Genomic DNA, 23,717 nt, shown 5'->3' on the forward strand with positions numbered 1-23,717 from the left:
TTGCACTTTGACGTGCTTTCGAACTGCTAGGTTGGCAGGACCAGGGACCGAGCAACGGGAGCTCACCCCGTCGCAGGGATTCGAACTGCTGACCTTCTGATTGGCAAGCCCTAGGTTCTGAGGTTTAACCCACAGCACCACCCATGTCCCTGTGTGTACTTATAGTTATATGCTAAACTCCAACCTACAATCCTTCTTTTATCAACAATGGGTTTGGCACAACCATTGAGCTGCTTAATGTTCAGCTTCGTACACACATAATATTAATCATAGGGATGATTGAAATCCCAGCTGCCATCCAGCAGGGCTTTACAGAGTAGTGGGGTCAACACCACACCCACAGCCCACCATACATGATGGCTGGGGGCAAGATGCAGGGATCAGACCTGACACTGTCCTGTGAAGACAGTAGAACTGATTCAGGATCCAATGGCTACTGGGGCAAGCTCAGCCCCTCCCCTGTGGTCTAGTGTTGTAGGCCATATTGAGCTCCTTGGAGGGAAGTTGGAATATAATAGTAAATGAAATAAATAGCTATGTATATACATGGTGGACTTCAGTAGACAGTAGGTATTTTTGAAACAGCTTTTGGAATTACAAAGGCCAAAATATTTGATCAAAAGCTGTTTATTGTGTATTTCAGAAAGCACTCTACTACTTTGCCTGTTTATATCAGCCCTGCATTAAAATAAAAATAAAAATGAGCCTTCTTGTATTGCAGCTATATTAGAATGATTGGGTGGGTAGCAAGTTTACTTTTGTAGAAATTGTTTCAGTTTGGGAACTTCTTGTCTAGCCTAACTTTCTGCAGTTTGTTAGCTTTCCATGTCTAAGGGCTGATTGGTTTTTACCAAGGGAAGAATTTTAACTTTCTGAAGCCTAATTTGGGACAACCCCGGAAGTGCTGTGTCACATATATAACAGAGTACTATAGTGGTTAGAGCACTGAACTAGGACCAGGGAGCAGAGGGATAAAATAATTTGTGAAGTTCACTGAGTGGCTTTGTACCAGTCACGATCCTACCTCACAAGGTCATCTATAGGTTATCATGGGGAAGAACCATGTACATTATCATGAATTCCTTGGAATTGTAATGTAATGAGTTTGGGTTTTTTTAAAGAATCAGTGTACATATTCAAAAATATCATGTGTCCCAGTCCTCATTGGACTGTTTCAATCTAGATTGCATGTGGAGGATTATAAATTTGTAGGACTCCTTCTTTTGAAAGCTTCCTCCTCATGGCTTGTGGAAAGTTTGATCTAGAGCAGTAGTTACCCACTTCGACAGCCCTGCCACAAAATTGCTGATGGTCTTGGTGCTGCATGTTTTAAATGACATTTTAATTGTTTCTTTTATGTCTTACATTGTCTTGCAACATGCACTCTGGAGAATTCAAAATGTTATACGATAACATACAATATATGGGAGAAGGCAGTAAAAAAACACCCCAATATTACTAATGGGGATGTGCCATGAACCACCTGAATGAAGTTTGTGGACCACTAGTGGTCTACAGACCACTGTTTGGGAACCCCTGATCTAGCCTAACTTTCTCCACACTTAGTTAGCTTTCCATGTTTAAGGGCTGAATGGGTTTCGTGGTTGTTGTTTTTAGCATGTGGAAGCATTCAGACATATGTTCTTCCATTTGTAACCTGAAATGGAACAGTCCAGGAAGTGCTGCACCATATAATGCTTTTTTTATCATTGTAATGGACTTCCTTGCTTCGTCAGCTACAGCTGTCTTATATCAGATGGTGGGAGGGGGTGTCTCACAAATTGAATGCTTTCATGCATCCCACTGCTCTGCCCTTGCTGCTGATGTGAATCTGCGAATCCATATGTGTCATCCTGCTGTGTTAATGTCCTGCCATACGCATTACTCCATCCTATTGATTCATAGGCAATGCTGAATGTAGTCCTGAAACTAATCAGCCTAACCTTCTCCTAGTTTCTTGACAGCTGTTAAGTGCTGAGATTCAATATAAGAGACTCTGCAGGTGGGAGAAATCACAGTTTTGAATATTCCCATGTATAAAATCTTTCTCCAAGTAGAAAACCAGAACATCAGAGTATGGCATGGATCTTCCTCCACAATGTGATTTTTTTAAAAAAAGAGCTTTTGTGGAGTTTCATGGAGGAACATTAAAAAAAAATTACACCATGCAACCTGCAGGCTGAAATGGCACAGACCATTCAGGAATATACCATCTGCGGCATCTATAGAATAGTTTGTGTGAATGTGCATGGAAACTAACGTACTATACGCAGTTAGAATTTCCATCAACTGCTCTTCCCACCTTTGCCCTGGCTCCACCTTCCCATTGCTTTTTGGCCCCCCAAAGCTGCCCAGAATGGAATGTGGCCAGCAGGATGAAAAAATGTTATTTACTTATGGCATATAATGAAAATATGGATGTGTGTGTGTGTGTGTGTGTGTGTGTGTGTGTGTGTGTAGTGGTTGCTGGTGCCCATTGAGGCAAGTAGAATAGAAGTTAGAGAGGCCAGAAGTATGTGGAGCCAGAAGCAAAAGGATGCAGAACCAACTAATTCTAGTCTCCCTGCAACTTCTTGCTGAGATGTACAAGGGCAACAACTGAGACTAAGGAGGAAGTTGGCAGCCAATACCACCCTTTGAATTGGCTATTAGTAACAAGGCAGGCAGGTGGAGGCTGGAAGTGGGCAAATCAAGGTTGGTGGTGCAGTCTCCCCATAACACCGATGGACCAGCCTCTGCTGTATATTAGTGCTCTTAAGGGTGGAAGTCATTCTCCTTTAATGGATATTTTTAAACAGAGGTTGGATGGTCATCAGTCAGGGATTCTTTAGCTGTGATTCCTGCATTGTAGGTGGGTTGGACTAGAGGACCCTTTGGGTCTTGTCCAATCCTACAATTCTATGTGAGGTCTAAAGGTGGGAGAGATGGTTCTCCTTTGCCCTCTCTAAATGGTGCTCCTGGCTTTTGCCACAGTAATGATGAATGGACTGAACTCAGTGGTAGAGCGCTTGCTTTGGATGTGAAAGGTCTCTGACACCTCCAGGTAGCTATGGGAAGGAAACCCATCTGAAAGCCTGGAAAAGTATTGCCAGCCAGGTTAGGTGGTCCAGGGCTAGATGGGGAACTGATCTGCCTTGACAGAAGGCATCTTCCTCTGTTTCAGCTGGAATATGTTAATCATTAAGATCATACATGACTCTTGGTTGCTTAACAACAAAATATTTTATTTATTCTTGGTGCAGAATACCCTGCTATATTGTCTGACCCCTCTCCCCTATGCCCAACTCTAATTATATTTCTGGAGTCTGAGAAATAACAAAGTGTAAGTAACCTTATACAGTTGATTCACCAGAGTACTGCTGATCTGACTTTGGATCAGAGGCAGAAGTAGAATCAGCAGGAAGGGCAGCTTAGGGTTATATCTGCATTATTGTTAGAGAGTTGTGCTGGGTATGAATGACTATATTTTACCAGGCTGAAATCTGTGCATTATTTATAATACTGACCGGTTTCCATTCTTAGAGTGACAGATTATTTGTCTGATTCAGGGGATGGGGGAAGGAACAGTTCAAAATACCACTCTCAATTATTTAAACTACATTGGCACTTGAGCAAGATAGCACATGGTGCAGTGCCCACTCACTCCTGAACATCATCTTACAGCAACCTTTCCCCTCTGTTGTGTTTTCCTCTAGGTAATTTACTTGGAGGGGGGAGGGGAGTCAGTAACAGGCAAGCAGAGACACCTAGATTTTCCAGGAGAGTTCGATCCTTGTTGATACAATTACCACATTATGGAGGGTCACTGATATATGAAGGAGTGTTTTGTCCTATATACACTGGCCAGATTGGTGTGGTCATTTAGAGAAGCCCTCCTGACTGTCACATAGTCATCTAACATTCATTTAATTTCTACATCATCAACATCATAATTTTATTATTTATACCCCGCCCATCTGGTTGGGTTTCCCCAGCCACTCTGGGCAGCTTACAGCATACTGTATATAAAAACATACATGAACAAAAGCTTTCACTATAGTGGCACCGATACTTTGGACACTGTTCCGATGGAAATCAGAGACACCCAAAATTCTGGTACTTGGCTGCCTGGTGAAAATGTTTCTATTTAGCCAAGCAGTTTTATAGAATTACTTTGTTTCAGTGTTGGTCATTTGTTCTTGATATGAGGATGTTTTTATGGCAGGGGGAAGGGCATTCCCTTTCCTCTTGGTTTCAATGTTTCAATGTGGGGTTTATTGTCTATTTCTTTGGTTGCAAATCACTTCAAGATATAGCAACTGACAAATTTAATAAATAACAATTAATAATAATTCCATAGTGCAGAAGAAGTGGCAGAATATACCCATTTTCAGGGTCATTACTCCATGATATGCTGAAAGGTACGGTGCCAAAAATTTCCCCAGATGAAGGAAGTCATCTTATAGGTCTATACAAGAGCAGTGCATCTTTCAGGTAACCCAGTCCCAAGTTGATCAAGGCTAAGTTTGATTCTATGAATTGCTGGGAATCAGCCCTGCATGAACAAGCAGTGGCAAGCAGAGTCAGCTCCAGATTTTTTGGGAAGGGGAATTGGAGTTGGGCAATGTGCACTTAAGGATGCCTCCTCCCTGACTGGGCCCGCTTTCTTGCCATTGTTGCCAAGCAGGTTTTGAGTTTTTATTAATTGACAAGTGGATGTAAAAACATCCCTGTTGTACTCAAATTAGGAAATCAGAAGAAGGGCCATATATCTATATCTATATCATCTATATCTACATCTATATATACTATATCTATACTAGGTCTGGTTCTGTCCCTTGCCCAGACAATGCCAGTTGACTCAATGTTAGGCATGAGAGAATGGGTGGTAAAGTAGGGAAGTGAGAGTGATAAAGTGTTGGATGGGAATCACAAGAGTGGAGGGTGCTGTTGCACTCAAGACCTGCTTGCAGGCTTCCCATAAGCATCTGGTTGGCCACTGTAAGAACCAGCTGTTGGACTAGATGGGCCTTTCGCCTGATCCTTCAAAGGGCTTCTTGTATTCTTATTATGTTGACCCTCTGGCTTCCCTCTGCCCTTTGGTTTGTTTTTAAACACTCATGAAATAGTTAATTCTCACAGACATAGCAGAGACATATCAGAATCCCCACATACTTGAAGGATTTGCCTAGTGTTACAAATGAGCTTAATGTACCTAGCCAAAATCAATTCTGCCCCATAAGAATATTGTAATTATTTTTTTATTGCTGTGCATGAATTTATTACCTTTACAAATAGCTTTGCTCACTACCATCATATGCTGTAGAGAGACAAATATATATCTTGCATGAACTGATGATAGAAAGTCAAGCTTACATGCTGAAGATGTGGTTTTATTTACTTTATTTTTTATAAATAGCTCTTTGACTTTATTTTGGTCCAGATCAGAGGCCAGCTGGGTCCAGATCAGAGGCTGGCTATGGATACAATACACTATGGCTAATGCCAGCATGACATAGTTGTAGTCCTTTGCATTCCCAACTGCAAAATTGGTGTGGAGGGTGGGGAGATACACTTATATACAAAAGTGAAGGAAGCAGCAATTATTGTCACTATCACAGCATGCCAACATGTATGGAAGGCACCAGATCAAGATATGAAACAACAGAATGACACCACCCTAATTGTTACACAGGGACCCTCCATACATGCAAGATGCACGTGCAATAAATGGCCACATCTTTCCACATTAAAGCCTTGTGGACTGGCATGATGGATTGGGTATGTGGCTTTTCTTTACTGTCCCACCCCTTTTTGTATTACAATTCCACCCAAAAGGAATTCCATCAGGCAGGATGCACCTGATGACACATCCTAGTCTGTTTAGCTGTATGAGGGAGTTTCTTCCCTCAGCCTGGGACTCTTCCTTTCAGTCCAGTTCAAGGTAGGCATGGGTGAAAAGAAGGATGCTTAGGATTTACTATATTTATTGGGGGGGCAAGGGACCTCAGCCCCTAGGAATTGCCTCCTACTGATCAAAGGGCAACAACCTAGCCACACAGCCCATAGAAGCAAACAGATGAAGGATCATTGATGGGGGAGGGAGTATTTGTGGTCTCCTCATGCTATATATGTACATGCTCCCATCCATTGACAGCTGTAGGACAGTCAAAACAAAAGAAATCACATAACAATTAGCTTACCAAATTTGCTAGGGCTGTGCACTGCTGACCACTCACCAAAAGAACATTTAATTTTTTTTTTAATTAGATGTATTCACATAAGTTATGCTCTATTGATTTATATTTGCTGCAATCACTGAAAGGACTGTGTGGAGGCATATTGCCAAAACTATAGACAGACAGACAGACAGACAGAGAGACAGAGAGACAGAGCTTGTCATACACATGAATGCATCAATATTTTTTAATGTGTGGAACTATTTATTGATGTACATATGCTGTCCTCTGTATAGGTAAAACTTTGTTTTCCAGGTTTTTCATCATTCTCTGTATCCAGATCAGAAGCCAATCCCACAATGCTGATAATGCCAGTGTGACAGTTTTGACCCCATGCATTCCCAGAAGCAAAATGGAAACCAAAACAACATAATTAGCCGTCATACACACATAAATTTCTGAATACAGATGTTTTGTGTTCAGCCAGGTTGGGGGAGTACTGCACTCAGTTCACATTTTAAAGCCAATAAACCAAATTCACATTTCTCATACTAATATGCCAAGAGAAAATAACACAGAGATAAATATTAGGAGAAATTGCTTGCAAAAACTGTGTATACGAAGTGTATATTAAACTGCACAAAATGTGTATGCTAGGAGAAGTGTGTACAGAAATGCTTACTTTTTTAAGCAAATTGTTGAAAATATATCTAAAGTGATGAGAAAATGATCTAAAACTGGATAAATGAGAATCTGAAAGAAATTCAAATTGACAAATTTGTACACTTCAGTCAATTTTATTAGGGTTGAACATGCAATTTATATGAAGATTGTTTTCTCCTGCAATGTTTGTACTGTGTCTTTAATGTCCACCTGGGGAAAAGATACGTACAACCTCAAAACTTCTATAAGAGCATTCTTTGTGCAAAACGCTGAAAAAACAATGGAATGGTTGAGGATTCCTGAGCCATTGGTTCTACTATAGAAATAAGACCAGATTATTTGGAACTGTTCACTCTGGGCAGAAAATTTAGCAAGGAACATTGCGGATGCATTCTTCTGGCATCAGTCTTCCTCACTAAAATGTAGGGACACAGGAAGGTCATGGCACCAAACTATTTTTCACTGCATTCCAACACTTGAAATGTTTCTCTGCAAAATGACTGCATGTTATCTCCTGGTCACAGATCCAAACAGGGTAATCTTTCCTTGTAGCTGAAGCAAGCTGCATTAGGCACCTTACAGAAGCCAATCCTTCACCAGCCACAGGGAATTATCTATTTTTATTTTTGCGTGGTGGGTGCAACGGAATGCAGTGTGTCCATCCACTGTGTGTATGGATTTCAGTTAAAAACCTCAGGTTTCCTCTGCAGTTGTTCCTTTCCAGTACTACCTTCCGTGGCCTCCTTTTGATTCAGCTGCCTTTGTAGCATTTTGGGATGCTTGTTTTGTTTATTATCCTGCCACAAATGAATATCAATATTCTTTTCATCCTCCTTGATTTAATGAGCTGCAAACGACAGTCGGCAAAAGGAAGGCTGTTGTACGGCTTTGCACAAAGAGCTAAAGAGAAAACCCCACGTGGCAGCTGTGTGTTGCTACTCTTGCCAGGATTAATAAATTCCAAGCAATTTACATCCCCTTGTAATGAAGAAAAGTCCAAAAGCCAAATCTGTGAGACACTGAGACTCGGGAGGGGGAAAAATAGATGAGAATTGTAGCTTGAATTATTGAGCTTGATACAGAGAAGAAAGGTTATTAGAGCTAGTGTCAGAGAGTATTTACAAATCTCTCATTTCTTGTGTGGGCTATTCCCCCCCTCCACGTTTGCAAAATATATGTGCACTGTGGCAGCCAGTTAGCTTTAAGCTACACATTGAATCTGTTTGCCATGTTTGAATACTATAAAGAGCTGCCATCTAATTTCATCTAAAGTGAAATTTCAAGGAGAATTTGAAAGTTTCTGCTCAGGCAAAGTATTCATGGGATTCAGAAGAAAATGAAAACACATTTGAACAGGCTAAAATGTGTGTGTGTAAGGGGCAGAGTAGCTCAGGGGTAGATAGGGCTGGCCCAAGACATTTTGCTGCCTGAGGCAACCCCCAAAATGGCTCCTCCCTGGGAATTGTGGGTGCTGGGTGAGAGCATGCTAGAGGAGTGATAAAGGTGCGGAAAGGAAGAGAAAGGAAGACAATGTGAAATGGGGAGGAGAAATGCTGTGGTGAAGCAAGGGGGGTGGAATGGAGCAGGAAAATTGTGGGGTAGGGCAAGAAAGCCAGGGATCAAAATGGCAAAAGAAAATTGGGGCCTAGAAAAGCCAGGGGGGTGAAATTGAGAAGGAAAATGGGGGGGGGAGTCAGATAGCCAGGGGGATTCCCCCCCACTATACCACTTTCCACAGGAATTGTTATTAAATATTACAACAAACCCTCTCAAACCAACACACACATCCTTACTCTTGAGGCAAATGCAGAAGTTCCAGCTTGAATAAAATGTCAAACAAATTTCAAGGGTAGCAAAAGAGATTTTTTTAAAAGGCTAGCAAACTTCGTCATCCCTATTTGAATGTTCTCTGCAGAAATATTTACTGATGGTAACAAAATTCTGCATAGTTCAGAAGTAGATTCTATACCCTGCATAAATTATGCAGATAAAATACAAGTTCATGGAATATGCTTATTTTGTTTAAATTATTTCCTGATTCTGCCCATCATTATAGGGGAGGGGGAAATTATTATGGGTACTGAAACCTCAATTTGTGATGGCAGAAATCTGATCAATTTTATTCCTCAAGTTTCCATGATAGCACATACACACATAATTCTTCCAAACATTTTTGGAACAATAAGTACTAGAAACCATTTTTTAAGAATAAAAATGAGAGTCTTGGTATTAGGATGGATACAACACTAAATTTCTGTTTTTCCTAGGTTCTTATTTTTCACCCAATCAATTTAGGTTTGTTAAATCTCTACTTCATTTTATGATTAATTTCAAATTTCTCAGGAAAAAGACAGTATTTTAGTGCACATTTTGGCAAAACTATACATTTTTGTATGTATTTTTGCTTGATATAACTATTTTTTCAAACTATTCCCCCCCCCAATATAACACAACTTTGTATGCTCTTCACAAATGTATATGCATTTTTATGCACAATAATATATGCATGTTTGTGCACAATTTTGGCTGGGGAACTGCACCACAACATTCAGCCAAGCACACATTTTGAAGGATAGCTGTGTTTCATTTTACATATTGTTTCGGGAAGTGCAAATTAGATAGGTTTGCATTTAAAATACAATCCAAAACCAATTTCTCTCCTTGTCTCTTCTTGGAAACCTGGACTCTGCTCCCAACACCACAGCCTATGGTTTTCCTGTCTTTGCACAGAACTGTGGAACACAAACAACTCTTTGTGTTGTTTCTCGCTTCTCATCCATTTACAGTATGCACTATACAGCAGTTCTTTCAACAAAGAAGGCTGGCAGGAGAGTAACAATGAATAGGGGGGAAAGCAAGACAATCTCCAACATGGTGGGCTAGGAGGTGTATTTTTTCCCTGCACGTTGCCCTCTGTTTCTCTGCCCTTATTGTGGTGTGGGTTTTGTTTCTCTTCTTCTGTCTGCCGGAGGAATGCTGCTGAATGCTGATGAGGCAATGCACGCTTCAGTTCCAGGCAATCAATTTTCTAGTAATTTTGGAGCCTTGAATACCTGACCTACAGTATTTCAGGGACTGTTCATCAAGGCAGGGCAGAGTAACAGATTATCCTCTGCTGTTATTATATTTTTTGGCAAGTGGTATCAAGGAACACCTGAGAAGATCAGACAGTTAAATCTGTACCATTCCTCAGATCTTCTCTCAACAGGTTTATCTTATACTGCCTTTCTGGCTTTTGTCAGTTTGCTGTTACGCTGATTTCTAGTGAATAATGGCTTCGCTGCTTTGAAATAGCAGGGCCACCTCGCTGAGCAAATGAAAGGGTTTCTCCCACTTTTCAGCAAAATGGTGGCTGAAATTGGGTGGGTGCAACATGACAGGGAGAAGTGAGGCTGGGCTGTCATTCTGTGTGCAGCGTGGTTGTTGTTTAAAAAAGAATGGGGTGTAACCTAAACATAAAATCAGATGACGGTGTCATTTACTGTCAAATGATTGATACATCTAATCCTAAGGTGGGGCAACCTGTGGACATCGAGATGTTGCTAGACTTCACTCCCTTGAAACCCAGCCAGCATGGATAGGGATCAGAGGAAAATGGAAACTGTAGTCCTGCAAAATCTGGTGGGGAACTTTAGGCCTGAAGGCCCTCCAGGCTTTTCTGTCTAGCCTTTGGAACCCTCCCAGGTCACCACCTCTACTCCAAATCATCTCCCTTTGTACCCTCAAGTTCTTTTGCTTGCTAGAAATATATCCTTTGTAATAATGCTCTTAGCTTTTCAGATTGGGGGATAGAGGTGTATGCAAACTGCAAACCTATGACTTATGCATGGCTGGAATGTAGCCTGCCATACAAAGGTAAGAGTCATGTCTGTTGCTCTGCCTACTATTTGCCTCAGTCCCCATCCACTTTTGCCTACTACTGGCATTGCCCACTACTGGCAAGCAGGCCTTGGGGCATTTGTTTGCTTAAAGTATTTATATACCACTTTTGAGGCAGATATTGCCTCAAAAAATATTGCGAGGATCTTATTTTTTAAAAAATGTTACTATAACATTAAAAGACAGATGTTTGTTTATTATTAATAATAATTTATTACACACCTTTCACCCTAGGTCCCAGGGCAGGTTACAAATTAAAACACAATACTAAAAGCAGCTCAAAACAACCCACAGCCACAAAAATAAAGTAGAAGCCAAATCTCAGAAGCCATAGTAAAGTGGCACAGTGCTGGCAATGGCTTTTCAGAGTTTTTTTTTTTTGGGGGGGGGGAATAACCAGCCTTACCTGGAGTTGCTGGAGACTGAACCTGAGATTTTTGCATACAAAACAGATGTTCCGCCTCTTCCCCTTCTGTAGAGCATAATTCCCTAGAATGGTGTATAGTTACAAACAACTATGGGTTGGAGGTGACCTACTTGAGGGCAATGTTAAAAAAAACTCTTTTGCAGAAGCATTTTCTTCACAAGCTTGGGAGCAGGTAGACTCCATCATACTCCAGTGCATGAATCATTTTTTAAGCAACATTATTCATTCCACCTGGAATTATTTATTCATAGGTATGAATCCTCTCCAGATATTGCCTAACCTGCTCCTTTTGGGTTTCCAATTCTTGAAAAATAAATCAATAACACAACCTGCTAAGAAAAAAAAAATCTGAAGGTATCAAACCATAGTCACTATTGTAATACTTCCTGCATTCATTATTAATGATGATATCTTGAATAATTTAACGTGGGCTTGGGTAGTTGAAATCCCATTATTGTGATGGAGAGGATGATTTGGGGATATCAGCTCTAACTTGAGCCATACATTCAAGGAACCACTGTCATTTCAGTATTTAAAAGCAAGAACTCAGGTGTCATGCTTTCTCAGTCACCATGGTTTGGGATGTGGAAAACTGCTCCAGTGTGATACCCACAAAATTTTCCTTTGGTAATTCGTTATTGGAGGGGAGAGGTCAAAACTGGGAGCATTCAATAATAAACAGAAATTACCCCAGTTTTAAAAGCCTCTCCCCCAAATGAGCTGAACCGAACTTTCTCAGTTTGGACCTGCTTCTCTGCTTCAAATTCCTACAGACAGTCCTGGTGGAAATTTGGTGGCAGCAGCCATAGAAAAGCAGTAGTGATGACAAAATAGCTCTGTGAAGGTCTATATTGTATAGAATCATAGAATTGTAGAGCTGAAAGGGATCTGAGGGTCATCTAGTCCAACCCGCTGCAATGGAGGAATCTCAACACATGGTTCCACACCCAGTTTGAAAGTATAGGACCCTGCTTCGCTTGGTATAATAACTCTCTTCTATGAGCAAGGAGCTCCTGGTAGATGTCATCCTAAGTCCATTGTGTGGACTAGAGCTGGGATGAATTTCCCTCACCATTTTCAGAGGGCTGTTCTCCCTTTGCAATTCTACTAATTTGGAGAGGCACAAGAGAAATTTCACAAACTCTTCAAAACAGCATGCAAAATTCCATTATATTATGGAAAATTGCTAGCAAAAATATGTTTATTAGGCAGAATTGTGAATAACAAAATGTGTATATTAGGAGACATGAGCATGAAAATGGGTGGAAAACTTTGCACTGACTTAAAAAAGATTCACACAAAAATAGGACAAACTGAACTAAAATAAAAAACTGAAAAAACCTGAAACTGGTTTCAGAATAAGCAAAGCTATTTTCTGATTTTTTAGGGAAACAGCTCAGCTTTCTGAGTCCACTTCTGAACAATGCCAAGATGAGTTTGCACTCATTTTGTGTGTGTGTGTAGTTTCCCCTTTTGTGTTGAATAGGTATCTCTCAGCTTCCCCACCCTCACAGGGTTGCTGTGAAGCAGCAGCCCTAGCTAGATACAAATAATTTAATTTGATTAATCAGCTGCCTTTGAATGGATTGGCCCGTTAAACAAGTGTAAATACATTTATTCCAAACCCTGAGAATAACTAAAGAGTTTTGCTTCTTTGCTGCCCAGAATGAATGATTTCTGGCAAACCTTTTGCAGCTGCTTGCTGTTAGAAGGAAAGGCTATATTTAATGTATTCCTTTCATACCTCTTAAAAAGTTTTCTGTCAAATATTGAGGTACAGGTTGTTGTTTTCTGCTGGAATTTCACTTTAAAGGGACCCTACAGCTTTAGCAGCTGCATGAAGTTCCTGAATTTATCACAAGGAAAATGTCCAGCATACCAAGGTTGTGCCAAAGTAAATCTAGCACAGTAAGATTTACTGTGTTATCCAACAGTTATCCAACAATTTACAGTTATCCAACAGTCACAGAAGGCAAAAGCAAATTCTGTGCTTTACCCTGGATTTAATTCCGTACAGTAGCAGGGATACATGTCATGGTTTCCTGAAGAAGCAAAAGGTTTGCCAGAAATCATTCATTCTGGGCAGCAAAGAAGCAAAACTCTTTAGCTTCACTAAATTAATATTTTAGAACTCCATTGTGCCACCAAGTTGTGAAATAGGCATGAACACAGTTTTGGGTGGGTCCAGAAGACTAGCAGAGCAGTGTCTACATGGCATGCAGGCACACACTGTGCTAATAGGAGGTAGAACAAGGTGGGCTGTATAAGCCTGCTCTACCTATCATGTATCCTCTTCAGCTTCTGACTGGCAGATGGAGAGGATCATTGAGAGGTGGTTTGGGGGGGGTCTCTTTAGGCCTTTTGGCCAACAATGGCCAACAAAGCCAACAATGACTTTGAGCCCATCTCCATCTTGGAGATGAAGATGGAAATGAAACTAACACCAACTGGTTCCTTCAGATGGAGGATGAATGACACATTGTTTAGGAATGAAGAAGTGACCAAGAAGGCCCAAAAAACTTTGAGAGACTATTTTGAGATAAATATGAATACCAAAGTAGAAAAAAGAGTAATTTGGGATGCAAGTAAAGCGGTCATGAGAGGATTTTTGATACAACAGAATGCGATCCAAAAGAGAGCCCAAAATGAGAAAAAAGATAAGATCTTGGAGAAAATAAAGGAAGGAGAGAAGAAACTGAGAGCGAAGCCAAAATCGCAGGAGATTCTGAAAGAGATAAAGCTACATCAAGTACAATATATGAAAATGATAAATCAGGAAATAAATGGAAAATTAAACAGATGAGACAAAAGACATTTGAATCGGCAAATAAATGTGGAAAACTATTGGCTTGGCAAATGAAAAAAAGACAGAAACTTAACACTATTACAAATTTGGAAATAGAAGGGAAGAATATAAAGAATCCAGTGGAGATTAGAAAATGTTTTCAGAGGTATTTTAAACAACTATATACACAGGAAACTCAGAAACAAATGGACATAAGCAGTTTTTTGAAAATAAATGGGCTACAAAAAATCTCTCAAGAAAACAAGTTAATGTTGAATTACAAAATAACGGAGCAAGAGATAGAAGGGGCCATCCAGAATATGCAATTGGGTAAATCCCCAGGACCGGACGGTTTGACTTCAAGATACTACAGAACCTTGAAAGAATGGATAATACAGCCTTTAAAGGAAGTGTGTAATGAAATATTGGAAGGGAAAAAGGCACCAGAGTCGTGGAAGGAAGCTTATTTTACACTTATACCGAAAACAGAGTCTGAGAAGACACAGCTTAAGAATTACCGCCCCATATCTTTGCTTAACGTGGATTATAAAATTTTTGCAGACATTTTGGCTAAGAGACTAAAAAAGGTATTAGTAGAAGAAATTCATAAAGACCAAGCTGGCTTTCTCCCGGGTAGACACTTATCTGACAACACGAGGAACATAATTAATATTTTAGAAAAGTTACAAGTGAATATTAATACTAAAGCAGTTTTGATATTTGTGGATGCAGAGAAAGCCTTTGATAATATTTCCTGGAGTTTTATGAAGAAAAATTTACAGGGGATGGGGGTTGGTTAAGGGTTTGAAAACAGTATAGGGGCAATTTATTCAGAACAAAAGGCTAAATTAATTGTGAATAATGTAGTGACGGAAGAATTTAAGATAGAGAAAGGAACACGACAAGGTTGCCCAATCTCTCCATTGCTTTTTATATCGGTCCTGGAAGTTCTTTTAAATATGATTAGAAGGGACCAAACAGTTAAAGGCATACAAGTTGGGGCTAAACAGTATAAACTGAAAGCATTTGCTGATGATTTGGTATTGACACTACAGGAGCCAGAATCTAGTACTAAAAGGGTACTGGAATTGATTCAAGAATTTGGACAAGTAGCGGGATTTAAGTTGAACAAGATGAAAACCAAAGTCCTAGAGAAAAATTTAACAGTGATGGAGAGAGAAAGGTTTCAGAAGGAGACAGGGTTAACATTAGTTAAGAAAGTGAAATACCTAGGGGTTGACATGACTGCCAAGAATGTGAATCTGTTTAAGGATAACTATGAAAAATGTTGGATGGAAGTGAAAAAGGATTTAGAAATATGGTCAAAATTGATGATATCATTGCTAGGCCGAATTGCTGCAATAAAGATGAATGTATTGCCAAGGATGTTGTTTTTGTTTCAAACACTGCAAATATTAGATAAAATGGAGTGTTTCAAGAAGTGGCAGAGAGATATCTCTAGATTTGTCTGGCAGGGCAAGAAACCTCGAATAAAATTTAAGATATTAACTGACGCTAAGGAAAGAGGTGGATTTGCCCTGCCAGACTTAAGACTTAAAACTTTATTATGAATCAGCCGCTTTTTGCTGGCTGAGAGAATGGATGCTTCTTGAGAACACTGATGTGTTGGACCTAGAAGGCTTTAATAATGTCTTTGGGTGGCATGCGTATCTGTGGTATGATAAGGTCAAAGCACATAAAGCGTTTAAAAACCATATTGTCAGAAAAGCACTGTTTAATGTTTGGATAAGATATAAGGATTTGCTTGAGAATAAAACCCCAAGGTGGCTGTCACCAATGGAAGCGAAGGCTCAGAAAAAGCTCAATATGGAGGCTAAATGGCCGAAATATTGGGAAATTTTGGAACAAGAGGGAGACAGATTAAAACTGCAGAGTTTTGAAAAATTAAAAAATAGAGTGCGAGATTGGCTTCATTATTATCAGATAATGGAGGCATATAATTTGGATAAAACAATTGGCTTCCAGGTGGAAAAATCAAAATTGGAAACAGAACTGTTAGACTCCAAAACTAAGAATTTGTCAAGAATGTATAACTTGCTGTTGAAATGGAATACTCAGGATGAAACGGTGAAATCTGTTATGATTAAATGGGCACAAGATGTTGGACATGACATTATGATGGCTGACTGGGAACAGTTATGGACCACAGGTATGAAGTTCACGGCATGTAATGCCTTAAGAGAGAATATAATGAAAATGACACCAGTCAAGCTTGCGAAAATTTATCACTTGCCCGATAATAAATGTTGGAAATGTAAAGAGACTGAAGGTACATTCTTTCACCTTTGGTGGACATGCCCAAGGATTAAGGCTTTCTGGGAGATGATCTATAACGAAATGAAAAAGGTATTTAAATATACCTTTCTGAAGAAACCAGAGGCCTTTCTCCTGGGCATGGTCAGCCAATTGGTGCCAAAGAAGGACAGAACTTTCTTTATGTATGCCACAACAGCAGCAAGAATACTTATTGCAAAGTATTGGAAGACACAAGATCTACCCACTCTGGAAGAATGGCAGATGAAGGTGATAGACAATATGGAACTGGCGGAAATGACTGGCAGAATCCGAGACCAGGGAGAAGAGTCGGTGGAGGAAGATTGGAAGAAATTTAAAGACTATTTACAGAAACATTGTAAAATTAATGAATGTTAGAATGATGTTGGAATGAATCTATGTGATTTTAGCAAAAATGTAACAAAGATTTAAGAAAAATAGACTGTTAATTGGTGAAAGGAGGGAAAGTAAACTTATATTAAGATCAAGATAAATTTTCAGGTTAAAAACTTGAAGAGAGGGAAAGGATTTGCTGAAATGGATAATTGACTTAGAATACAAAAAAGGGAGGTGTGAGGAGGTCAGGGAAACAAGCCCCCAGATATCTCTGACCCTTGGGATTCTCTGCAGGCCATACCCCCTACTAAGTGGCCTCCTCCCCAAGTGTGTTTGCCTGGCTGAGTTGTGCCCTTGAACTCTGGTAATGCCTTTTGCTTTCCTGGATGAAGAATAAAGCAAGGTGTGTGTTGTAGACACTAGCCTATTCTAGAAAGGTAATATATAAATTCATTGCTCCATCCATTTTTGCCTCTACCTCTGACCACTATTGGCATGTCACCTTCAGAAGGTTGCCAGAAGGAGATTCAGACCTCAGTCTGAAAAAGTTTTCCCATCCCTCTTCTAAAGTAAAGGTCCAAATGGATTGTCATTTATTACATAGCCTTTAGTATTGACTCCCCCACCCACCCAGCCATGCAAGTGTTTGGTGTCTTTCTCACTAGCTTTAGCGTATTATCAGGATTAGTAAAAAGCCTCTATTGTCAGCATCTCTCAATGTGATTCCCATCAGGTTCTGCATCATTAAATGAACTGTTGACATAATAATGCAGCCATCTTATTTGGGTTGGATCTATCATTTGGGAATGGGGTGGGTATCTTCCTGTCAAACAATGATGTTTTATGCATTCCGACAGGCAATCCTGGGCTAATTTAAAGACAAAATATTTAGTAAATAAACACAAACGGCTGTTGCCTTGAGTCGCCCTCCTAGTTAATCTAATTTTCTGTTGGGGGGGAGGGGAAAGAATCTTGTCTTCTTACAAATAGAATCTGTCAGGTCAACAGAAACATCTTATGGATAAATGATAAATGGGTGATCCTCAAACAATGCTGGGGATATTTGTCGCTGTGAGTTTCCTTAAGTATCCCAACATCTTGAGATACAAATAATAATAATCACAATACCCCCATTTTCACTTTGTAATATATGCATAGGCACACAGTCTATCAGGAAGAAAAACACACACTAAAAAGCACTTCTGCCCAAAAATAGCTGGATCCAAACATGCTTATTTATTGAATTTATTCATTTTTATTCAGCCTTCTGAATATTGCAGAGTAGTGCAGATGGTCTGGTCTCACTTTCACTTTATCCTTACAATTTCCCTGTGAGGTTGGTTAGGCTAAGAGTGAGTGACTGGCTCAAGGTCACCCAGAGAGCATCATGGCTGAGTAGGGATCTGAACTTGGATCTACTTCTTTCCCCCACCCCATCCCAGTATAACCCACTATACACTCCACTGCCTCTCAGTCTGTATACTCAGTCTGCAAACCTGGCCTATCAGGGAGAATGTTACCCCAAGAACAACGAGTACATGACAGGACCATCTACTGTCATGGAAACTCATTTTTTGTTGGATAAATACAAAAGTCCTAGGTTCACTTACATGTGTACAATGAAAAAAAATCGGTATTGCTTCAGATGTCTGTGAGTGAGTACATCTGCCTTTCTCCACTGCAGGGGTGGGAAACATGTGGACCTCTCAGTGTTGTTAGGCCACAAATCTAATAATCCCTGTCCATAAGCTGGGGCTGATGAGAGTCCGAGTCCAACAACATCTGTAGGATGAGCACTTAGGAAGAGATAAGCAAGGACATTTTTTTAACCATTGTGACATCAGTAGACAGTAGACCAACAGGAATTTACAAGTGAGAAAGTGGAGATTGGTCTTTTGACCGCTTAGGTCAGTGATGGCCGAACCTGGCCCTCCAGCTGTTTTGGGACTACAGTTCCCATCATTCCTGACCACTGGTCCTGTTAGCTAGGGATGGTGGGAGTTGTAGTCCCAAAACAGCTGGAGGAACACGTTTGGCCATCACTGGCTTAGGTCATAACAGTCTCCCCGATACATCCCACCTTTATGACCATGTGCTCACACACATTTTCATTATTTGGTGGGTACCTTATTAATAATAGGTAGTGTGGGTCTGGGTTTTCTTGCCCTAGTGTTGGTACAGAACATAGGGATTATAAATTCTTCAGGGTCTGAAGATCAGAATGCCTCTACACATCACATCTAAGGTTGAGCAACTGAAAGAATTTACCATGGTGGGGGCTGTCTTTTTGTGGACTCTCTTTTTGTGGAATATTGTTGCTCAGTCCTAAAATGAGCAGATGATCATTCTTCCATTTCAATCCTCACATGCGTTAACTCTGTCCCACATTCTCTTCTATGAGATTTATAATTTTAGGATGTGTGCTTGGGCAGTTTCTCACAATTTTCAGTTTATATCCACCCCCTCTCCCTGCATGGTAAAGGTGCTGGTTGGTTGGCATCTGTCTGTCTTGGGGGACAATGGAAGAATGTGCCTTCAGGGGTGAACTCAAACCATTGGAGAATTACAGCGCCTGCTGTGGTTGTTGAGACCAATAAAGGAGGAGCATGTTTTATTGCAGCTGGGGCAGATGAAGGTGCCTGGTTGTGCTGATACAGGTGTACCATGGCATTTCTTCTTTCTGTGGTCTCCTGATCACTGCTGCAGATATACAACATGGCTGTTTCCAGGCATTGCTGCCATCTGCAAGGGATTCTCAGACAGTGGGGTAAACGTTGCCAGCCATGATGTCAGGTTTGCAGACATCTTTGGTGCATGCAAACTTATAATGATATGAAGTCTTTTTTCACGTGTGTGATGTGAATTGATCAGTGTGCACACACAATTGTGTGAGTTGATAGTGCTGAAGTTATTTGTAAGAAAGCATATATCCTTTTAAACTTAAGCAGACTGTGCATACACAGTGGTCTGAACAAAGGACCAGATTATTATTTTGAGATGGAAAAATGGTGGTTTGCTGATTGTTCCTTCTCTGCAAACAAGGGACACCTCTGTACCATCTATTTAAAGCACAGTTATACCATCTCAAGGCTTCCCTTAAATAACCCCACTAACTCTAGTTTGTTAAGGGTGCAAAGAGTTGTTAGGAGACCTTCCACAGAAACTACAGTTCACATTGTCTTTAACAAACTACAGTTCTCTTTACCCTTTGTGGTGTGGGGAGCCATCCCAGCTATAAAGTGACATATGAATGCTCCAAATGGATAGTGTGGATGCGACCATAGTAACAGAATTCCAGACACCCAAAATCTGGGGAGAGATCACAAGTAGAAAATGATGAATTTGTATCTATTCTCTCCCTCATCACTCATTCTTTGCTATTCATCTGGCAAGATCACTGATCCGCAGTGAAGGAATGACATAAAAATGCTTAATCAGAGTGATTAAATTATCTTTTATTAGAGCAATTTCAATCAAGTTTAAAAATGCATAACTAAAAAATGAGAGCAATAAATTAGAAAATGGGATTTTATTTTTCTGACATAAAGTGTTGAGTATTTTACTCCTCTTTATAAAGAGTTCTAAATGTAAAAGCCTCCAGGGAGGAAATGGGTTTCGTTGGCAAGGACAAAACCCCATTAAAAAAATAAATGCAGTTGAAAAACCAGGTCATGGAATTTCAACAGACATTTGGGTACAAATATTTGCTTACTTGAATATTACTGATGTTTTGCTGGACAACTGTTACTAGGACAAAAGCGTTTAGTGCATGGAAGGTTCATTTTATTTACTTAAGTCATTATACTTATGACACAATTAAATGACTACTTCCTTATTTCAAGTCAGAGTCTTGAGTTGCTACATTCAAGAAGTATATACAGGCATTCCCCCTCCATTATGCGTGTTCTACTCCCGTGCCATCGGAAATGGTGAGAGAGAGCTGGAGAGTCCTCGTGACTCATGAGGAGACCCTCCATGGAGCCTGGAAAGAATGTCAATGAGGGTGGAGGAATCACCAAAGAGAGGCACAGCAGGGCTTTGTTTAGGCTGCTCAGCTTCCCCAACTAACAACTGACAGGTGGGGTAGCGCAGCAGCAGCAGCCACTTTCCTGCATGTCCTCTGGCATCCTTCTGGCCCCAGAGCATCAATTCTAGTTGTGGATAATTTTTTGATACAGTATTTTGGGTATGGATTGAAAGGAGAGTAGCAGTGATGGTGCTCCCCATTTTATGTGTTGTCAGTTACGCACGTGAGGGCCCAGAGCATAACCCCTACATAAGCGGGGAGTCGCCTGTAAATTTTATGAAATAAATAAATATATATATTTAAAGGGGAACCTACCAAATTTGCACATTTTGAAGCCATGCAAACTGAAACACTGCCAACCAACCTTCAAAATTCACATTTCCTTGAACTCTGCAGTACAATTCTCCAATCAATGAATATATACAAAAATGGATATACAAAGGTAAATTATGCAGAAAAATGCATATTCCAGTGAAAATAACATTAAAAATGCATTACATTAGGGGGAATTGCTTTGCAAAAATGTGTGACCTCAATCCAAACCCTGCAGTGGTTAATTTCCTGAATATTGTCTAGTTTGCCCCTGGGGCAATGTTCCAGGCATGTCATGGCCTAACGTTTACTCCCATCTTTGCATCATCTTATAAAGACCATATTATTCTTTTCAATGGAGTTTCCGCGGGCAAAGCACTTTTTAAGATCAGACTGCTAGTCATACATTTTTCTCTTAGTCCTCCTGGCATTGAGAGTTGACAGGAAGTCTATCATTCAGAAGAGTGGTCGTCTTGAGGCATAATTGTTATAAATGAGATGATAACAGGGGAACATTTTTAACTCACTATGCTGAACTTGTGGAGGGAAAAATATAATTTACCTGACAGCCATTTTCCAAAATATCATATTTTCAAAAACCTGATGAATTACTGATCTCTCTCTCTCTGAGATATAATCACCTTAATGAGGGACTTGAATTCCCTTTTCCTTTGTTAAGGGATTAGTTCCTAATATAGCTGATCAAGCTACCTAAGATAACCAGACACTGAAATAAAACCACAATGAAAACACAAGCCTTGTAGAACGTGTTCTTCTCAAAAGGGCCTTTACCATCATGTGGGATTAGAGGTCACTGTGATTCTTAAAGTTCTGAGAACATAGAAAGGCTGTGATGTACCAGGGGAGGCTGTTTGCCTATCTAGGCCAGTACTGTATGCTCTGACTGGCACCAGCTCTTAAATGGAAAGAGTGTTGGGATACTGCCAGGGAGATAAAGTCCATCTGAGCCCCCAAGCTCAGTGCTGGACGATCCATCGACCTCCCGTAGTCACGCAGTACCAGCAATTTAGTGACACTAAGCCTCAGGCTTAGTGCACACTCTAACAGCAGAATTCACACAGCAAAAGTTGCACAGCATGAGAGCAGAACATGCATATTTACAGTTTATTCAGCGTAGGTCAGAACATGAGAAGACATGACCGTCTGCTCCGACTGCTCAGGCAAAACAGCAGAAAACGAAAGGAACAGACAACTTAAACATCCTGTGAGACAGGAAACGCGCAGGCTGTTATACAAACATCCTGCTCCCTTTTAAGGTGGAACGGAAATATCCTAACATCCTCCCCCTTTCCGTGTAACCTGTAGTACCTGTGGTTCAACCCAATTGCAACCTTTGCGCGTAAACCTTCAGTTGTTCTCTGTTAACAACCTTAGACAACAGATCAGCAGGAATTTCATTTCCTGGCATGTAGGACACCTGAATGAGTCCTTTCTGAATACACTCTCTTGCACGATGTAGCTTAATCTGCAAGTACTTGGTCCTTTGCTTGCAACTCTCCGAGTTCAGCAAAGCCAAACAAGATCTATTGTCTTGATACACTTGTATAGGACATTTCACAGAAACCCCAATGTCCTTAAACAGTTGCATCAACCATTCACAATCCATGAGTGAAAATGACAGAGCATTGAGTTCTGCTTCACAGGAACTTAGGCTAACTGTTGTCTGCTTTTTGCACAACCAGTCAAACAGGCAGTGGTTGTACATGTAGCATACTCCAGAAGTGCTTGTACCATCCGTGGTGTCACTTCCAAAACTTGCATCTGCAAAGATTTCAAGACCTCCAGTCTTCTGACTGGTGAACCTCAGCCTGTAGTGCAAAGTCCCTTTCAAATACCGGGCTATGCGCTTCAGAGCTTTCCAATCCTGAACAGTAGGATTGTTAGCATGTCTGCTAAGCAGGTTAGTGCTTACAGCAATGTCAGGTCTTGAACATCTAGCAATGAAATTCAACTTGCCTAGAATGCATCTGTACAGCGTTGTGTCAGAAAACGCTTCAGCAGTACTATCTACCTGGTAACCTGTCACCATCGGTGTGTCTGCTGGGTTTGCATCAACCAAATACAACCTGGTTAATACATCAGCAATTTTCTGTGTTTGGTGTACCAGAAAATTACCTGCTTGGTCCCTCTCCACCTGCAGAGAAAGATAGTTGGATACCTCACCAAGATCCTTCATGCCAAAGTGCTCCTTCAGCTGAGCTAGGGTGCTTTGGTAAAAAGCCTGATTCTTCCAAAACTGTTACGAAAAAGGAGCAATGCAGAAGCAAGCTCCAGGTGGCTGGAATGGTAAACAGGAAACTGATGTTATTAGACTGAACCGTGGGAACCAGGGACAGTCTATTCAGTGCACTGAGTGCCGGATGTTAGCTCAGAGTGGCACATGACCCTGTACTGGAAGTACATGGGTGGAGTTATTCTCTCTCTGCAGTTGGAATCAGAGTGTACAGACATGTTTTCTCTGTACTGCTGAAAGACAGAAATAAAGACATGTAGATATATTTCTGTCTGTCTCTTCCCCCCCCCCCCGGGAGTGGAGGAGGGGGAGGAGTGGTGTGTTCTTTTCACGTTGAAAAGGATCGCCGAAGAGACCTCGCCTTGATCTTGCCGGGAGCCAGGACAGGGAGGTCAACAAGGATTCAAGCCGGGCACCTGGAGGGTGGCCAAATTCCTCAGAGCTACGCTGGCTCTGCTGGCTTGAAACCGACATCTGGTAGCAGAGCCGATGGTTATCTGATCTATGAGAATCTGCATGAGAGGTGAGAGGTCGATGAATCGTTGCCATCCTCTGCACCTAAGGAGATAAAGAAAGCGTCT

Source organism: Podarcis raffonei, chromosome 8, assembly GCF_027172205.1.
Source record: "Podarcis raffonei isolate rPodRaf1 chromosome 8, rPodRaf1.pri, whole genome shotgun sequence".
Classification (NCBI taxonomy): Eukaryota; Metazoa; Chordata; class Lepidosauria; order Squamata; family Lacertidae; genus Podarcis; species Podarcis raffonei.